Here is a 16,294-nt window from a genome sequence, read left to right on the forward strand (position 1 = left end):
TGGTGGGCTTTTTTTCTTTTCTTTCTTTCTCCATTAAATGCTGCCTAGATCATTGTCTATATTGAACAAATAAGCTGGAGAGTTATTCCCCGAGGATTTGATTTTTAACCCGCTCACAACAGAACCAGCTGTGTAACCTGTAACGCACCAGTGGTGGAAATACTTCCAAGCAAACAAAATCATTCAGGAGTTGCATTTTTGGGACTGATACCGTTGGATGCAAGCCTGACGTATTTTGTGTGTGAAGTGCAGCTTTTTGTGAAGGCGTGAACCCTGTCCCTGGTAATTCATGTTTCTGCCATGTTTCAATGCCATTCAGCTACAATACCGTGTCTGGCCACCAGCTGCCTTGCCAGCCAGGCCTGGGGCTCTCGCAGCTTTCTGGAGACCCTGGGGTAGCTGTGCCTGCGTTAGGTGTTGCTCACATTTGTTTGCCTTCTCTGGGTCGCTTTTACTCCATCACTGACTTATACTTTAACACAAAAGGCATACTATGAGACGAATTTGCTGTTTAGGAGACTTTACTCTTTTTTCTTTACTTCTTTCTTTATTTAAGGGTGCGGTCATAGGTGTTTAGATGCTTGAGGAAGAAAGCATAGTACTCATTAAGTAACTTGACCTTTTATCATTAAGCTTTTAGAGTGGTATTTTCCATAAAGATATCTCCATAAAGATAATTTTATCTCTGTAAATAGATTTTTCTGCAGATGGGAAATAGCAGTCCAAACAAAACGTACTGTATATCAACAGTAAGTTGAGTGCTTCTACTGCCTCTCCGTATGATCAAAATACATTGAAATACTGTCAAGAAATGTGAAGCATTATTGCCTTCGCTGTACAGGAGGACAGGTAGACCCAGACAGAAGAATGGAACTGAGGCTTTCTGAAACTCAGTCTAGTCCTGTGTTCACTAGGACACATGATAACTTCCTTAAGGTTACTTTTTGGTATTTATAAGGATCCATGACAGTGGCCAATCTGTATACCTGGAAACTGAATACTGTGAAGACCACAGAAATACTTGTGATGATTTATAGACTGTTACCATGACAATCTAAGTGTGTAGTCCACAAATAAATTATTACAGTTAAACTGGAATACAAATTTGGTGTTATCTGTTCTGAGCGGACAGTCTGCAGTGCCCTGTTATATGTGTGAAGCAGCTCAGTAGCTTTCATCCTGCTTTCACTGAGGACCACCTAGCAGTTACCGAAGATGACCAAGGATTAGATTTTGCATGTCTGCTGTTAATGGAGAGGAGATGACATGCTGTAATTTTGCCCGCTATCTTATTTTGCTGCGTTTTGTTAGCCTGTATAAATAACTTTTCATTGCGTTACTACCGTCAAAGCTGATAATCAAATCTGATGTGGATTAAACCTCTGCTCTTTTGTTTAACAGATGATGTCACTAATATTGCTCAGAAATCCCTCCTTGCTGATGAAAAAGAGGATATGCCAATAGGAGTAGGATTCGTGGTGTGGGAAGTCCGCTACAAACATACTTAGACTCGGCTACCGGTGCTGCTCAGTCTTCACCTCTTTAACTTAAAATTGAACACAACTGCCTTGGAAACCTGTGGACAAGAGAAAGGTACTGTGTATTGCCGGAGTATTGGTTGGGTGGGAAAAGAATAAACTACAGATATGATGATATCAATCGATTATGGACATTATCACTTGAAAGTTCAAGTTTTTAATTTTTTTTGTGATGAGATAGACTTTAAACCCAACCAGATTTTTCAGTCAGTAAAATAAACCAAATCTATACTAAGTTTTTATCTTTGCTTTAATATGGTTCTCTTTAGATGGGACCTTTCTCTGTTCTGTAAATAACCTTCTTTGATGAAATTAATGTTTTCCTACTCAGGATTTTTTTGTCATTTTTCCTTTTGATTTTATTCTGTTTTCTAACCAAATACTTAATAAACTGCCTGATACCACCTTTTCTTTCTTTTTTTTTTTTTTGGTAAGGGCCAGCCTGCCAAACTGTGTTGGTGGCTAAGAACTTAGAAAACTAGTTTTTAAATGCCTGTGTTTTGTTTTGTTTGTTGTTCAATTTTTTAATTTAATATGGGGAAAAAAAGTACGTAAGGTCTAAATTGTGCAGGACAGAATGTTGCCCGGTGTCTTAGCTTATCATATGTTTGCCAACTTGACCATGGTCTTGCTTCATCTAAGCCTGTCACCGTTAATAAAGATGAAAGGCTTGTAGCAGTTTGGTCTCAGTCAGGCACTAAACTTCTTTGTCAGACTTTGCCAACCTTCTGTTGACTTTTATGATTATATTAGGCACAAGTCCAGGCTTTCAGAAAGGAATCATATATACTATGCATTTTTGGAAAACAATGTGTTTGGATGCTTTAAGGGAGCATCTACCTATATGGGAAAATGTAGCAGTTTTCTCCTGTCGGAGGGCTATGGCAAGGATAACAGTTTAGAGAAATGACAGCTGTACAATCCACAATCATGACAACTGAAAACCTCTTCCTCATGAAAAAGAGTAAAGTAAAAAATGGAAGGTACGGAACATGCCTTAGGGCCTCTCTGGGTCCTATTTGATTGTCTTTTATGACACTCAAGTACAGCTAATAGTTCATTAGTAACCTCTATTTTAATGCTTGAGAGAAATTCATTATAGATAAGTCATTATAAAGCAATATATAAAAAGTGGAAAAAAAAAGGTCTAAAATAATTTTGTGCTCATCAGTGTAATTAACTTACAATAATTCTTCTCTATATTGTAACTAAATTTGTTTTTGGGGCAACAGATAAATATGACTGTAAATTCTCTCTTACTTTTTAGTTGGAAGGACAGTTCAACATTTGCTTCTGGCCAAGCTTAACTCTTTATGGTACACTACATGAAGAGCAAGCTTCAGTGACAGATGTATCTAAAAATTTCATCTTCATATCTACTTAATAACAATAATAATACGAAGTAGATGATGCTCATTTTAAGAAGAATAAAAGTGCTGCATTCCAAAACTAACTGTTAAATTTTATAACTTGGCTTTCTGCTGAGGTGAAAGCATTTTGATTTTTTTAAAATATCAAACACAATGCTATTTGAAGATTTTTTTTCCTATTATCCTTGAGTTCATTCGGTTCAAGTATATCAAAACAGTTTAACATAGATTAACAAATTGATTTAGACTGAATATTTTATTTAGCTGACTCTGCGTAATGAAAATGAAATGCTCAAGATGTGAGAGAGTTTGCAACAAAGTGTTTTCCTCATGTGCAAAATATCTATAAGCAGGCTTCATATTACATGGAACTAGCTTTTGAAAATGTGACCAGAGGGATTTCATCCTCTGGGTTGCTTATGCACATCTGCCCAATGCTACAGGGGAGGAAAAAAAACACAAACCCAAACCAACAACTCCCCATTTGTGATTTTGCTGTTTGCCTTATTTGATTAGTTATATTTCTTATATATTGTTGTCTTATTTGATTAGACTGTTTCTGATATTTCCCAAATATCTCCTCGGGATGGCTGTGTAAACGTGTATTTGTGAGGGGACAGTACTGATGTGCATGGAGACTGGCTACCTCACGCAGCTGTGTGCAGGCATTTTGCTTTAGAGAAACACTGCTGTTTCTGTGAAAAATTCAGATTGCTGTTACATACTGGATGGAGGGTCAGGCACCTTTTTTTTAATTGTCTCTCTGTTTAGCTCACTGAGAGATCTTGAAATTTGCCACAATTATTTATTTATTTTTCTTTTTTTTTTCCCCTCCTCTCTTTAAATGGTTGCAACTTAAATCGGGATAAACTTTGGCATTACCCGTGCATTTCTCTTTCTTTTTTTCTTTACCATTCTTTGAACAACCTATCTGGGTTGACTAATCCTCAGTACAATTATTTATTTTCCCTACCATGTGATTACAGATCTACTACTTGGCAAACACAGCAAAGCACTAGAAAAACATGCTTGTGTCTGGATAGTTTCTCTTATTTACAAATATTGAGCTTTGCTAAAAAGGCAGGGCATTTGGTAGCTGATAGCTGTGCAGCTGCTGGCAGAGTTCCCATGTGCTTTTTACAGTTAGATAAGTATGTGGCTGGTAATGCTCTTGCTGAGATAAGATAGGTAATGTTTTACTTGGTCATTTAAATATGCTCATCTGCATTTTGAATGTTCACATGAGGTACTAAAAAGGAAACAAAACAAGCTGTTTCTGAGCCACGAAAGTCTTTTGCATGTTTAGGGCTTGCTGTCCAATGTTAAACATAACAGATGTTCAGTCTATTGTGAAGCTCCTTGTCTATTAATAAACAAATATGAATGTGCAAAAAAAAGGTATGAATCATTGGAAGACTTTAGCCTACGTGATACACATTCAATAAATAGTAGTGAGGGGTCCTGAAGCTGGGAGATTTAATGTCACTTTAAGATAACTGTCTTTGCAAATCTGCTGCTTCTGTTGGTATGTCTTAGTTATGGTTGGCTTTCTAGTTCTTCCTTTGTTTTCTCCACTCTTCCTTTCAATTGATTGGTTGAAAATGTCAATAACTCTGAATTGTGCATTATGAATATTAAATAGCTTTGATGGTTTGGTCTGGCTATGGCAATATATGTAGAAAATTGCATGTGTTTTATGCATAGCAATCATATAAGTGATGATTTCTGGAAGAATAGCTTTGAAGGCCCTAATGATCTCACCACCTAAAACTTACCCTTTCTGGAGGAAACCCATCCTGTGAGCATACTACACACATACTGTATTTGTAACATATGTTAATATAAATAGTTACATATTTATAAATAAAAATATTTAATATAAATGTTACAAGGATCTCTATATTACAAATCATAAGTAAAAACATATTTTAAAATGTTCCTTTATGTGTTTACATCTTATAATCAGCTTGGACAATAACAATCTAAGTTCATTTTCAGGTTATTGCTCATTAGCTCAGTCCTGCAGTTCTGCAGTTAAATACTGTAGGGTGACATAACGTATTGTTATGAGGAAGTTGCTTTCTATTAAATGTTTGTTTATATCATGGAGACCTTTCTGGTCCTTTTCTATGTTGTGTGATCTTTTTGCACATCCTGTATTAAAAATGAAGCCCATGTGCCTATGAAATGTTACATTCTAAAACATTCCCATCTCCCAGCTGAGTGTACTTTTTATTTAGTGTGGACTGTGTTTGTGTTGAAAACTATACTTTAACACAAACTAGACAATCTATCTTAACTTTGTTTAAAAAGTGTGTTCAGACACTTGAACACATTTGCTATAAATACATTTATCAATACTTCTTTTCAAAAACGTATTAGGAATTCTTTCGTTCTTCAGTTATAGCAGGAAGCGAAATGGAGAACACAAAATATGGAGAAGAATAAGAAGAACATCTCATAGGACCATACATGTGAATGTGAATACAGAAACAGAACTGCATAAAACAGAGCATTCACTGGCAACACTAGCTGGCAAATACAAACCACTACAGTGAAGGAGAAAACCCTTTTTTTTAGAGAATACATTCTTTTGGGTCTAGAGGGACCTGAATAGCATAGATGTACTTCAAAATTGCAGAATCAATCAACAGAGTTCTGAGATGTGCTGAAAAATTGCTTGCTCATCAAAGATGTTAATTCAAAGACATAGTATTAACATATGATACTAGATAGTATCATTTGCGGTATTCTCCAAAGTTCTGTTTTATCCACCTTGTATAAGTGACTAGATCTTGAGGAAATCAATTGTCAGCTGTGAAGTCTGAAGTTATTTCACTGGTTGGATTTTTATGAACATCTTTACCTGAATTCTTTTTAGAAGTTGAGCCACTGTTTATAAGCTGCATCCAGACTGACAAACAGATGTCATAAACATTTGTTGTTTGGAAAAAACACTGTATTACTGAAATCAGGATACTGCAAGTTTATTATACGTTTATCGTTATGATAAGCATATAATGGCATTTTTTTTCATAGGGACAGTAGTGTTCATACTTTAGGAAGATTTTTCTTTATTTAGAGTTTAGGAAAGGGGATAATAGAAGCTGACAGTGCATATCTGATAAAGAATATGACAGAATAACGTGTCTTCCCATGTAGGCAGAATGACTGGTTTTGTAGGTGTGCCCTGAAGTCAGCACCATCAAGTATGCAAATCTGTATTTAGTCTGGATGATTTGGAAAATGTTGAGGGGTGGAGGGAATCAGAATTAAATCATTTAAATTTGAAAAAAGCTTAAATTTGATGCCCTGACTGATAGTGAACCTCTCTGTAAAAGACAGCATCAGTTTTGAAGAGTAAATCAGCAAGGATATCATGCATGGATTGGCAATGAATAACTTCCAACTTTGAAAGGCCAGAGAGGAAGATATTGCAGTAGTCAGACAAGCACGTGCTGCTGCTGCTAACGTTTGCCTTCATTGTAAGGATTGCTAAAAAAGACCTCTTCCTGAAGGCAAAAGGGAAGCAGCAGCAAGATTTGGTTGCTGTTCAGATGTGATGTTCAGATGAGGTGGCTTGATAGCTGCATGCAGAGGTGGGAAGGAGGGAGAAGGGCGGTTGTGGCTGGGACAGCAGCCAGGGAGCTTCCGGAGCTGCAAGCTTGCATCGGATTAGTCAGCAACCCCTGGACATAGCACTGTGCAGGCTTGATAAGCGTCTTTCCCTCAATCCTGCTAGCCTATGCGCTGCTTGTTGCTATTAAAACCATAGTAAAAGTTTTAGGGAGGGAAATAAATTCTGGTTTGGTCATGTTAAATCTAGCTAAAAATAGGATATGCGAAGGAGAACTGGGGGAGGGAATATGCTGAGATGTGAATGACAAGCATCCAATCTATAGCAGAGATGCAGCTACCGCTTCCTTGAGGAGCTTGTATTTCTTTTATTGAGGAAATACTTTATTTACTTTGGGTTGTTTCAAGCAATAAGAAGGTGGAAAGGTGTATAAAAATTTATAGTGTTTTACTGTGCTTCTGAGACTTGTCATGGTATTGCTTTGCCTTTGGGATCAGTTGCCCTTTATTCCATCTGTTAGAGAGCAGCAGTTTAATATTTCAGTATTTATCAGGAAACTGTGGAAAGCTGATTTCCCACCCTCTTAAGTAGAGGACCTTGTTTTAAACTGCTTACAAGAGGGCAGTTGTAGCAATTTCCTGCATCAGCATCATTTTATAATTCCTTTGCCTTCACACTTAGAAAAGTGTGAAGAATTCATCTAAATATGAGTGGTGCTTTTTTTTTTTTTTTTTTTTTTCGCAAATGGGTGACAGTGGTAGAGGGTGAGTAGGTAAAGGACGTTTATGCTGGCGGTTTCCACCTGCATGAGAGTAGTTTACAGGTGTGCTGGATGTTGTTAAGAACCAAGAAAAAAGAGCAATTTAAAGGCGGTAGAGAGTCTGGGCATTGTAGTTATTTCCTGCAGTCAATCAAAGATTTAAAACTGGACCGTCTAGTCAGGACGATGAAAGGCAACCCATTGCCTAGCTATTTACTGGCAAAGAACTGCATATCTGAATGAAAATATTTACTGATTTCCTGTTGCTAATCCCTCACAACATTTGGGTATATAGTATACTTAAAGTATATAAAAATACTTTTGCACAATTGGGCACAAAGTTAGAATGACTGCTGTATCCTGTTTATGTGATAATGAAATTTGAACATAGATTCGCTCTGTGGTCAAAGACAATTTACAGAAGTATTTAGATGGTACAGAGAATGGCCTTCTTTGCAGGCGCCAGGGGAAGAAGGAGGTTGTGTTCGTAAGGGATCCAGAAGCACAAACATCTTTCATTCACCCACAGGGGCCGACTCCTGCAAGCTTTGACTGGCATGTTTAGGCATTGGCTTTAGGTAAAATGCTTCACTTTCTTTGTGGTCTGCTTTCTGAGATAGTGTATTGAAATGAAAGGTTCATTTCCCAATAAAGGAAAAATTCATAGGTAAAAGGGATAAGAATGTTTTCCGTAGAGTGAGCAATAAATCATTTTTAATTCCTCTAAATGGCCAGAATAGCCTGGCTATGACAGCATTCAGCAGTGTTTGAGATGCATTGTTAGCAATGTTAGTGCATAACTTAAAGCTGGGCATCCAACTGCCTTACTAGAAAACCTAAAATTGCATGTGCAATAATCTCTGTTCTGTTTCTAAGCATTCTTCCAAATTTATGAGGCTTGTTTTGGTGTGCATATTTCTGTGCATTGGTTAAATTCGGGAGAACTTCAAAATACTTTGGGACTGTCTAATCTGGGCTGCAGTCTGTCCCATATTCTGTACTGGCTTGTTGCAGAGTAGTTGTGGCTTTTTGTATTTTTTTAATTGAATTGTGTGTTTCTCTCTTTTGAGCCAAATTATGACTGAACTTTCTTTGCTTGTTTCTTATCTTAACGTTCTGAGGGAAGTTTTCTTTGGCATTATGATTTTAATGCACATGTCTTTGGATAAAGGTATTAAAAATTCTGTGTAAGTGTTCATGGTTAACATGTTCAACTCTGAGTATCCTCAGAAAACACATTTGTGCTGCTGGTGACCTGCTTGCCAACAACCATTCCAACAAGCCTGGCACAGTTCAAATCAAATTTGTTGGCAGTTATCAGAAAGACGTTTTATTGGTATTCTTCCCATGGTGGTGAAGTGTTTTCAGTTTGTGGATATTGGAGGAGCTTTATTCAAGGAAAGTCTTTAGCAGAAAGAGTTTTTGTCTTCTGTGCTTTTTTTTTTTTTTTTTTTTTGTGGTGTGTCATGCCTGTTGCTGTCCTGTTTAAGCTGAGTAAGAAATGGGATGTAGTCTTGAGACTGCACTGGTCCTAGCCATGCCCTTACTGCCTGCAGTTTTAAGCTGCTGCACTGTTCCCTTAGGGAAATGAGGGGAGGGGAAGGAGAAGGGAGAGGAGCTAATCTCTGGCCAAAATACCCCTTTTAAACATTTTTGGCTTGGTGATGCAGTGCCACCAGCCTGTACTGCAGAACCAGAGTATCCCGTTCACTCCGATGAACGTGAACTCAAATATCAATGCTTCAAATGCCATGTTAGCTGCCTGATTGCTAGAGCACTGTTCAAGTGAGAAAGTTACCCGAGTCGGCTCATTTTGTCCCCACTGGCAGGCGTGCACGTGAGGGAATGCAAAAACTTCTTCTCCCTAGTCGAGAACATGCAAATCTCTGAAGTCTTTGGACAAGAATAAAGTGCTAGCTCCCCATATGATATACACGACACTGTTGTGTACCTGCAGAGCAGGATTTACAGCATGAGGATTGTCTGAGCCACCCACTAGAAAAGATGAACAAAGTGCTGTTGGGTCTCACCATTTGCTCGGGCTTAGGTGACTTAGTCTGTGTTGCAGTGGTTAGTGGTTCCTCCGTGGGGGGGAAATCTACAAATTCTTTAGAGAGAAGAAATAATTGAATATGATATGTAAAGATTTTATATTATATATTAGATGCCTATAGGAATAAGGAGAGCTTTGGAGGATTGGATCTTGGATATTAAATTTTCTCTAGTCTCCCATAGGGTGCCCAGGTAATCTTGTGGATCTGTGTCCAAAATATTTTGTTCTCTTGTTTATGGGCTCATTTGTTCAAAGAAGCACTTTTTGGGGGAGCAGATATGTTAGGGATTTCTAAATAGATCTTGTGAGGGAATTGCAGTTTTGTGGGATGCTTAATCTGATGGTTCATGTTAACTAACAATTGCTGTAGGCTCTTGCTAGTTCTCATAATCCCTATTTCTGTGGTGGCTCAGTGCCTCGTATTTTAATTTTGTCCTCATAATACCTTTGAGGTAGGCAAGCATAATCCCTATTTTACTGAGAGATTAAGTGATTTGTTCAAGGTCATACAAGGAATTTGTGACAGAACCGTAGATGGAACCAAAATCCATCAAGACTTGGCCCTGTGCCTTGCCCATGAAATAATCTTTTTTCTTTTATTTTCTTCTTTTTTTTTTTAAACTCCAGTAGATTCAAAATTTTTGGAAATGTTCGGAGTTAGTTTGGGGAATGAGTGAGGTGTCTTACTTCATGAACACTGTAATTTAGCAGAAATCCTTGATAATGATGGTCAACTGTAGGTTTTGAGGTCCTAAGTTCCTGAGGTACTGTAGGTACCTTTCGGGATTCTGTGGCTCTCCAAAATTTAAATAACTGCCAGCTCTGCAATGCATTTATTTGTTTTTTATATTGTGGATCAAGGAGTTTGGCTTTAAATGTGGAGCATGATGGCCTTTTGGAGGAAAATAGAGCATATTCTTTTATCAGTGGTCCTGTATTACTGAATTAATATGTCAACATCTTTATTTTGACTAAAACAGCTTGTTTTTAATGAGGAGACTTGTTGAAATAGAGCTCTCCCTTTGTAGGTGAAGTTTTGTCATTAAACTGCCCAGAGCGATAACTTTTTCTGCTTTTCCTTGTGCCGACTCCTGTGCTCCTGCTGCCCTGCACATAGCTGTGTAACTCTCTTGTGATGGGGAAGCAGTGGGACGGGTATGTGGTCTGGCTGCCAGAATACAAGGTGGCTTGCACATTTGGCAGTCATGATTAACTGCACACGCAATAATTTTTGAAACCGGAGATGGTGAAACCAAATCATGCAGCCTCAGGTTGCTTCTCTATTCAGCTGGTAACTAGATCACATCCAGATGTGGCTTTTCTCCTCCTTAGACTTACTTGACTGTCTTAAACTCTCAAGCCTATCCTACTGATTTAGAAATTACTAAATATTTAGAAAAAATAATTAGAAATATTTGGAAAATAATAAATATTCTCCCACCGCGGTTCCATTTTTCCATCTTTTGTGTCAGTGAATTGGGAATCTGATCCTCTCTCCCCAAATGCTGCTGAAAGTTGTCTTGCACATTTCCTACACAGCTGTCATCCTTCAATTTTCCATCTTTCCAATTTCAGGTTTTAATTGTCTTATCCCTCTATAATAAAAAACAAACAATCCAAAGGAACCTTCCTGCAAAATTCAGATGAATAATAAACAAACAAAAAAAATCCAGCCTACTCCAAAAGCCTAAACTTTACAGGATTATTAAGTTGTGGGGTGCTAGTGACAATGAATAAATATATTGGCATCTGTTTCTGTATTTGCCATTTCTTTAGCCCTAATTGGGAAGTGCTACAACGTGACCTTTCTTCCCACACCTGTTTTTGCTCTTAAATACCGTGGTTTAAAGGGAAAGCTGATGATAAGTGAAAGCCCAGGGATCTCTCTGAATCACACCTAGGGAACAGTCAGAGGGACAGAAAGCTGGACATACGTTGCTCCAGATGGCAGGGAATCATCAGGTCTGCCGTGTGCACTCAGGAAAAGGGGTTGGCACACAGATAGATGAGAGGGATATGCCTGCATGGAGGGGCTTCTCTTGAGCTGCAGCTAACCCAGCGCCCCGAAAGGGGTCTAGCTGCAAAGCTGAGTTGGAAAGGTTGTGCAGGGAGGGCTTTGTCCTGTTGTTGGTTGGGCTGGAAATCCACCTTTTTGTGCTTCAGTTTTTGTGGGTTTCACATCTGTCATAGGGCTGCTGCTTGTAACATGTTGTCTTTTTATATGGTCAGCTGGGTAATTTCAGTGATTAATCCACAAAACAGTATTACAAGTGAAATTGAGTAAATATTAATAAATTTGGAATTTCTGAATCAATACATTGAAGCCAAGAATATTTTTTATCTACTTCAAAGGCCTTGGATCAAGTTCTTGTTAAGAAGAGATTCAACTCAAGTTTCAGTAACTTCTAGTATATTGAAGTGTTGTGTAGTGCAGAAAAGGAGTTGCAGAGTGCATCTGCTCAGGCTCCTGAAGGGGTGAGCAGAGCCAGGGGAGGTATGTGGCAACAGCAGTGTGGAGGATAACTGCTTCGCTTCCTGTAGTGGGGCTGTAGTGGAGCCAATGAACTCTGTTTTTCACCACTTTTCGGCATCAGGACTATGCAATATTGTATTATAAGGCAGCTGCCCTGCTCATTGAGCGCTACCTCACTGTCTCTGCACCAGTGGTGTTCTTGTGCAGACACATTCACTGTGTGTGTGTGTGTGTGTGTGTGTGTGTGTGTCTCCTCTCCCTTTGTTCCCATCCCATGAATGTAAATTTGTGTAATTTTTGATTGTTCTCTGCTAGTCTAGTGGCTTTGATCTTAGCGGCTGTAGTGGCTTGAGAAGGTTATCAGTTTCAGAATATCAAACAGGCTTCTTGTATCAGAGGTTAACATTTTTGCACCCAAAAGATTGCATTTCTAGTGTTTTTTGCAGTGGAATGGCAGTGACAGATGTCTATAGAGTCACAGTAAATAGTTTGTTCTAAGTTACATTTCTGAACTGATCCTTCAATTGCCCTCCAAAGTAATCTGTAAAAACAGAGACCTGTCATTCCTTTAAATCCTTTTTTTATGGTACAAGTATTCTGTGGTTCCTGTTGTAAGGCTTGCAAGGATTGCTGATGATCTTGTCTGTTCTGTAAATAGTTTTAAAAACAGTTTTTAAAATCATATGCATAACAAGTTCAAATTAATCCTGTGATTAAATGTGTTTGTGATTCCTTCCCTCCCCCTGCCTTGTCCTCTTCTGCTCAAACCTTCCCTTTTACTGCATATTTACTTGTGATGGTTTCCTGTAAATTCACAGCTAGCTTTTTCTGGATGGGCTGTTTGTGTCCTTTGAATTAGAATGAGGCCGTTAATGTTCTGGTGCTATACAATGTTCTGCAGTACTACCAATCAAAAATAATTCTTAATTGTTGTGTGATTGTCAGTACCAGATACACATACGTTTGAGTTGCATGTGTAGGCTTTAAATGAATTCGATATACCGAAGTATAGTTTGGACTTCTGTAGAGTGCAGTGACCTAGAAGCACATTTTAGTTGTGTGTATTTTAATAGATGCACACATGAGACAGGCAACCAATTAACTGAAGTGAAAATGAATATATTGGTGAAATTCATTCTGAAATTTGCCCAAAATCTCTAGTTCTGTTAGCTGCTCAACGGAAGGATGTGGAAGGCAGTGATTTGTGATGGGATGTCAAAATGCAGATACTGAATCTTGGGGGCAATGGGAATTTTTTGAAAGACTGGAGATATGGAAGCAGATCACTTTTGTTGAGAGGCCACTGAGAGTAATAATGGGAGTAACTAATTACTACCCCGATGGAAGAGTTTACTGACTTATAAATACTATGTTCACCTGCAGTGTAACATCTGCCATGAAACGTTCTGAATGAGGTATCATAAAATGATACAGTGGAATCCCTTTAAAGCAATGTTACCTCTATCTGGTTATGTTCAACAGAATTATAATACTACGAGCTTTTTCTGGCAAAACAATAATTAAAAATGCTTAGAGCTTCTTTGTGGTTACTTTCCATAAAATTTGACCTATAACTTTATTGTTATCAAAACAAGTGTTGCTTAGTATGGTAGACTGTGAAACTGCAATAATGAATGTGTGGCTCTTAGTTAACAATAAAGATGTTAATATTTTTATTTTGTGGAAGAAAAAAATTACAAGTGGCACTTAACAGAAGTATTCTACTGTAAGGAAATTCTGCAATTCCCCAAGTGGGATAGGATTAAAAAAAATTTTTTTTCAACTTCTCAAAAGCTCAGCTGTTACAGAAATAGAACTGTCTCTGTAGGTAGCTAACAAATGGCTATTTAAAATATTACTAGTCTACAATATATTTAGTAAATTATTTTAGTAACTTTGATTTTTATTTGTTGTCTGGGAAAAGTATTATTTTACATCATGTAGAATACTGATTGCTTTTGCTTTTATCAATTTAGCCATGTTTTATTACACAGAACTGAGAAGCAAAGCAGGAAATGTAGGTCATTTGAGCCTTGTGAGAAATATGCCTTGGGCTTTGTGAACGATGAACGTCGTCTTTTCCATACAGTCATTGTCTGATTATCACCCCTTTTTTAAAATTAGAACATAGGTAAACTGGCCATTACTTCTGAAGATAACATACTGTACCTGCATCCCCTGAATTTAGTATTGCTGGATAAAGGGATAATAAAATTTATTTTAAACTTCTTTAATATTCAGAATTGTGCTATACTAATGATGAAGTTCAGTCTCACATTCACAAGCCTAAGAAGGGTTATGGGCAGCCCAGGGAATCCTAGTAAGGGTGTGTAGTTTTGCAAAGGAAATACTGAAGTAAATGAAGCAGCCTCTTTTACTCATACGGAGGCAGAGCATCTAGACAAAGAAGCTTTTATCCCTTACACAGTTGTATGAATGCCTGTTGGCCTTCTGGGAAACTTTTGGAAGTTACCTGAAGGAAAGTGAAATAATGCATTAAACCGAGCAATTTTAATCTGCGACATATATTGAAAAAGTAATACTGTCTTTGATATAGCTGCCCTAGAATGCATGAACAGACCAATAAAATAAAAATTTTAAGGTATGTTTAGATGCAAGTAATCATAATTCAATTTCATGTCCTCAGTGAGAGGAGAATGTATCCCCCCAAAAGTGTTCAGTGCTCTTTAAAGGGACACTTTTTCCAGAATTATATAGCTCATGAAGAGTGGTGTGCACCCAGACCCCTCTAAGCTGAAAATAATTGCAATGCAAAAACTCCTGATGTGTTGTTTGTGCTAATTCTCTATTGAACAGAGTATTTTTCCATGTGCCTTCCCTTAGTAATCCTAATTCAGATTCCTGCAATTTCTGCTCTAGTATTTAACCTGTTGTCTCTTCTTCCTTCCCTTCCAATTATTTAAAGTAAATTCAGTTACTCTCCTTTAAAAAAAAATCTGTAATAATCAACTCACTGTTTGTATTGCATTTGGAGTCTTAAAGGAATAATAAATGGAATCTGTATGATGGAGAATCCCTTATAGCATATAAATACTGGCTTTCATTACTTTGAGTTTCCCAGTTGCTTTGATATACAGCACAATTATTGGCTTCAAATTTAGACGAAAGAGCTCAAGATGAAGATAAAAATAACTTTAAGATGGCAGAGTCTCAATTAGTTAATGAACTATCTAAACTAACTTTAGGTTTTAGAGGCAAATAACTTCATAATATTTTTATATTTTCAGATCTATGACATAGCCATCATAAAGATAAATAGCTTACAAAATACAGTGTGGGGTTTGTCTTCATGATGAAAGTGGCGGAGTACAGAAGGCAATGTTATCTTCTTACAAGATACAGGATAAAAATCCATGCTTTTTATCTACTTATAACATGAAAAGCATACTGGGAAGGAAACAAAAGAAAAAATACAAAGAGAAAAAATAACAGAGCAGCATGTTTCTCATTATGTTTTGTCTGGAGAGAGAAGTTTGGGATTGGGAAAACAAAGCAGAAGTGATACAGCAAAGTCACCAAAAGATTACTTATTCCAACTTTGCTTAAAAAAAAAAAATCAAGAAAGGACAGCACAAGTGTACTGTATATTTAGAAAGGAAACAATTAAGTGAGATGCCATTCTATAACTGCTGTTCTGCTGTACTTGGTTCTTGGTTCACTGAAACACTGAAGTACACTTACAGTCATGCCTAACTTTTAAAGAAGTTACTACTTGATTTCCTCATTTCAAATCAAAATATGAACTATGTCTTCAGTCATATAGAATAAATACTTCTAAATAAAATCCTGTAATTATATTTCTCCATATATCTATATAATATTTCTAAGTAGCAAAAACAATGTAGTGAATAGAATATTAGAAAATTTTGAAAAATGGGATACTTAATGAACATTATGTAGTTGTACAATTTTAACGACAAATCTGAGAGTAGGCTTCCTTGAGCTGAACATCATAGTATTTTACACAAAGTATTTTTTTGTAAGCCATTTGAATCTATGACATTCTGGATAGGTACTCTGCAAAATAGATATAATATGATAGTATGTACCAGCCCTAAATATTTTATTTTTCTTAAGTAGACAGCTGGGAAGGGGGCACCATGTTTTCACAGAAGCTTAGGCAGACAACATAAAAAAACCCCCCTTTTTGAAGGTCATATGTTTTAAAAGGTAAAAAAATAAAAACAAAGCAAAGACACTGACTTAACTACTGCAATTATTTTTTGATATGAAGAAATTTACTTTTAATATGTCTGCTTTCTGTGTTTTTCCTAAAATTCACTAAAAATAACCCTTTCATTCTGTAGAGATGGCAGCATTGTTGGTTTCTGTGCCTACATGCTTCTCTGAGTGAAAACTCCCAGTCTCGGAGGAAACCAGCCCTCCCAACCTGGCAACATTCGCCCAAGTGACATGGAAGAGCAGCTGACACCATGCGTGATGTGGGAATAAAGCTTTTTAACTGCTATGCAGCATTTCCTCCTCCCCCACCCGCATTTACT

General features: G+C 37.3%; 1 protein-coding gene across 1 annotated transcript in view; it reads left to right on the forward strand.

The window, feature by feature from the left end:
* The first annotated feature begins 1,401 nt into the window (after positions 1–1,401).
* The window catches only part of JAKMIP1 (janus kinase and microtubule interacting protein 1), a 112,778-nt gene continuing 97,885 nt past the window's right edge, over positions 1,402–16,294 (forward strand). Inside the window, exon 1 of the mRNA XM_026054845.1 lies at positions 1,402–1,593. The gene's annotated coding sequence lies outside the window, so the exon portion shown is untranslated. The remainder of the gene's footprint in view (positions 1,594–16,294) is intronic.

The sequence above is a fragment of the Apteryx rowi genome, unplaced genomic scaffold (genome assembly GCF_003343035.1).
Source record: "Apteryx rowi isolate R43461 unplaced genomic scaffold, aptRow1 scaffold_97, whole genome shotgun sequence".
NCBI classification, from domain to species: domain Eukaryota; kingdom Metazoa; phylum Chordata; class Aves; order Apterygiformes; family Apterygidae; genus Apteryx; species Apteryx rowi.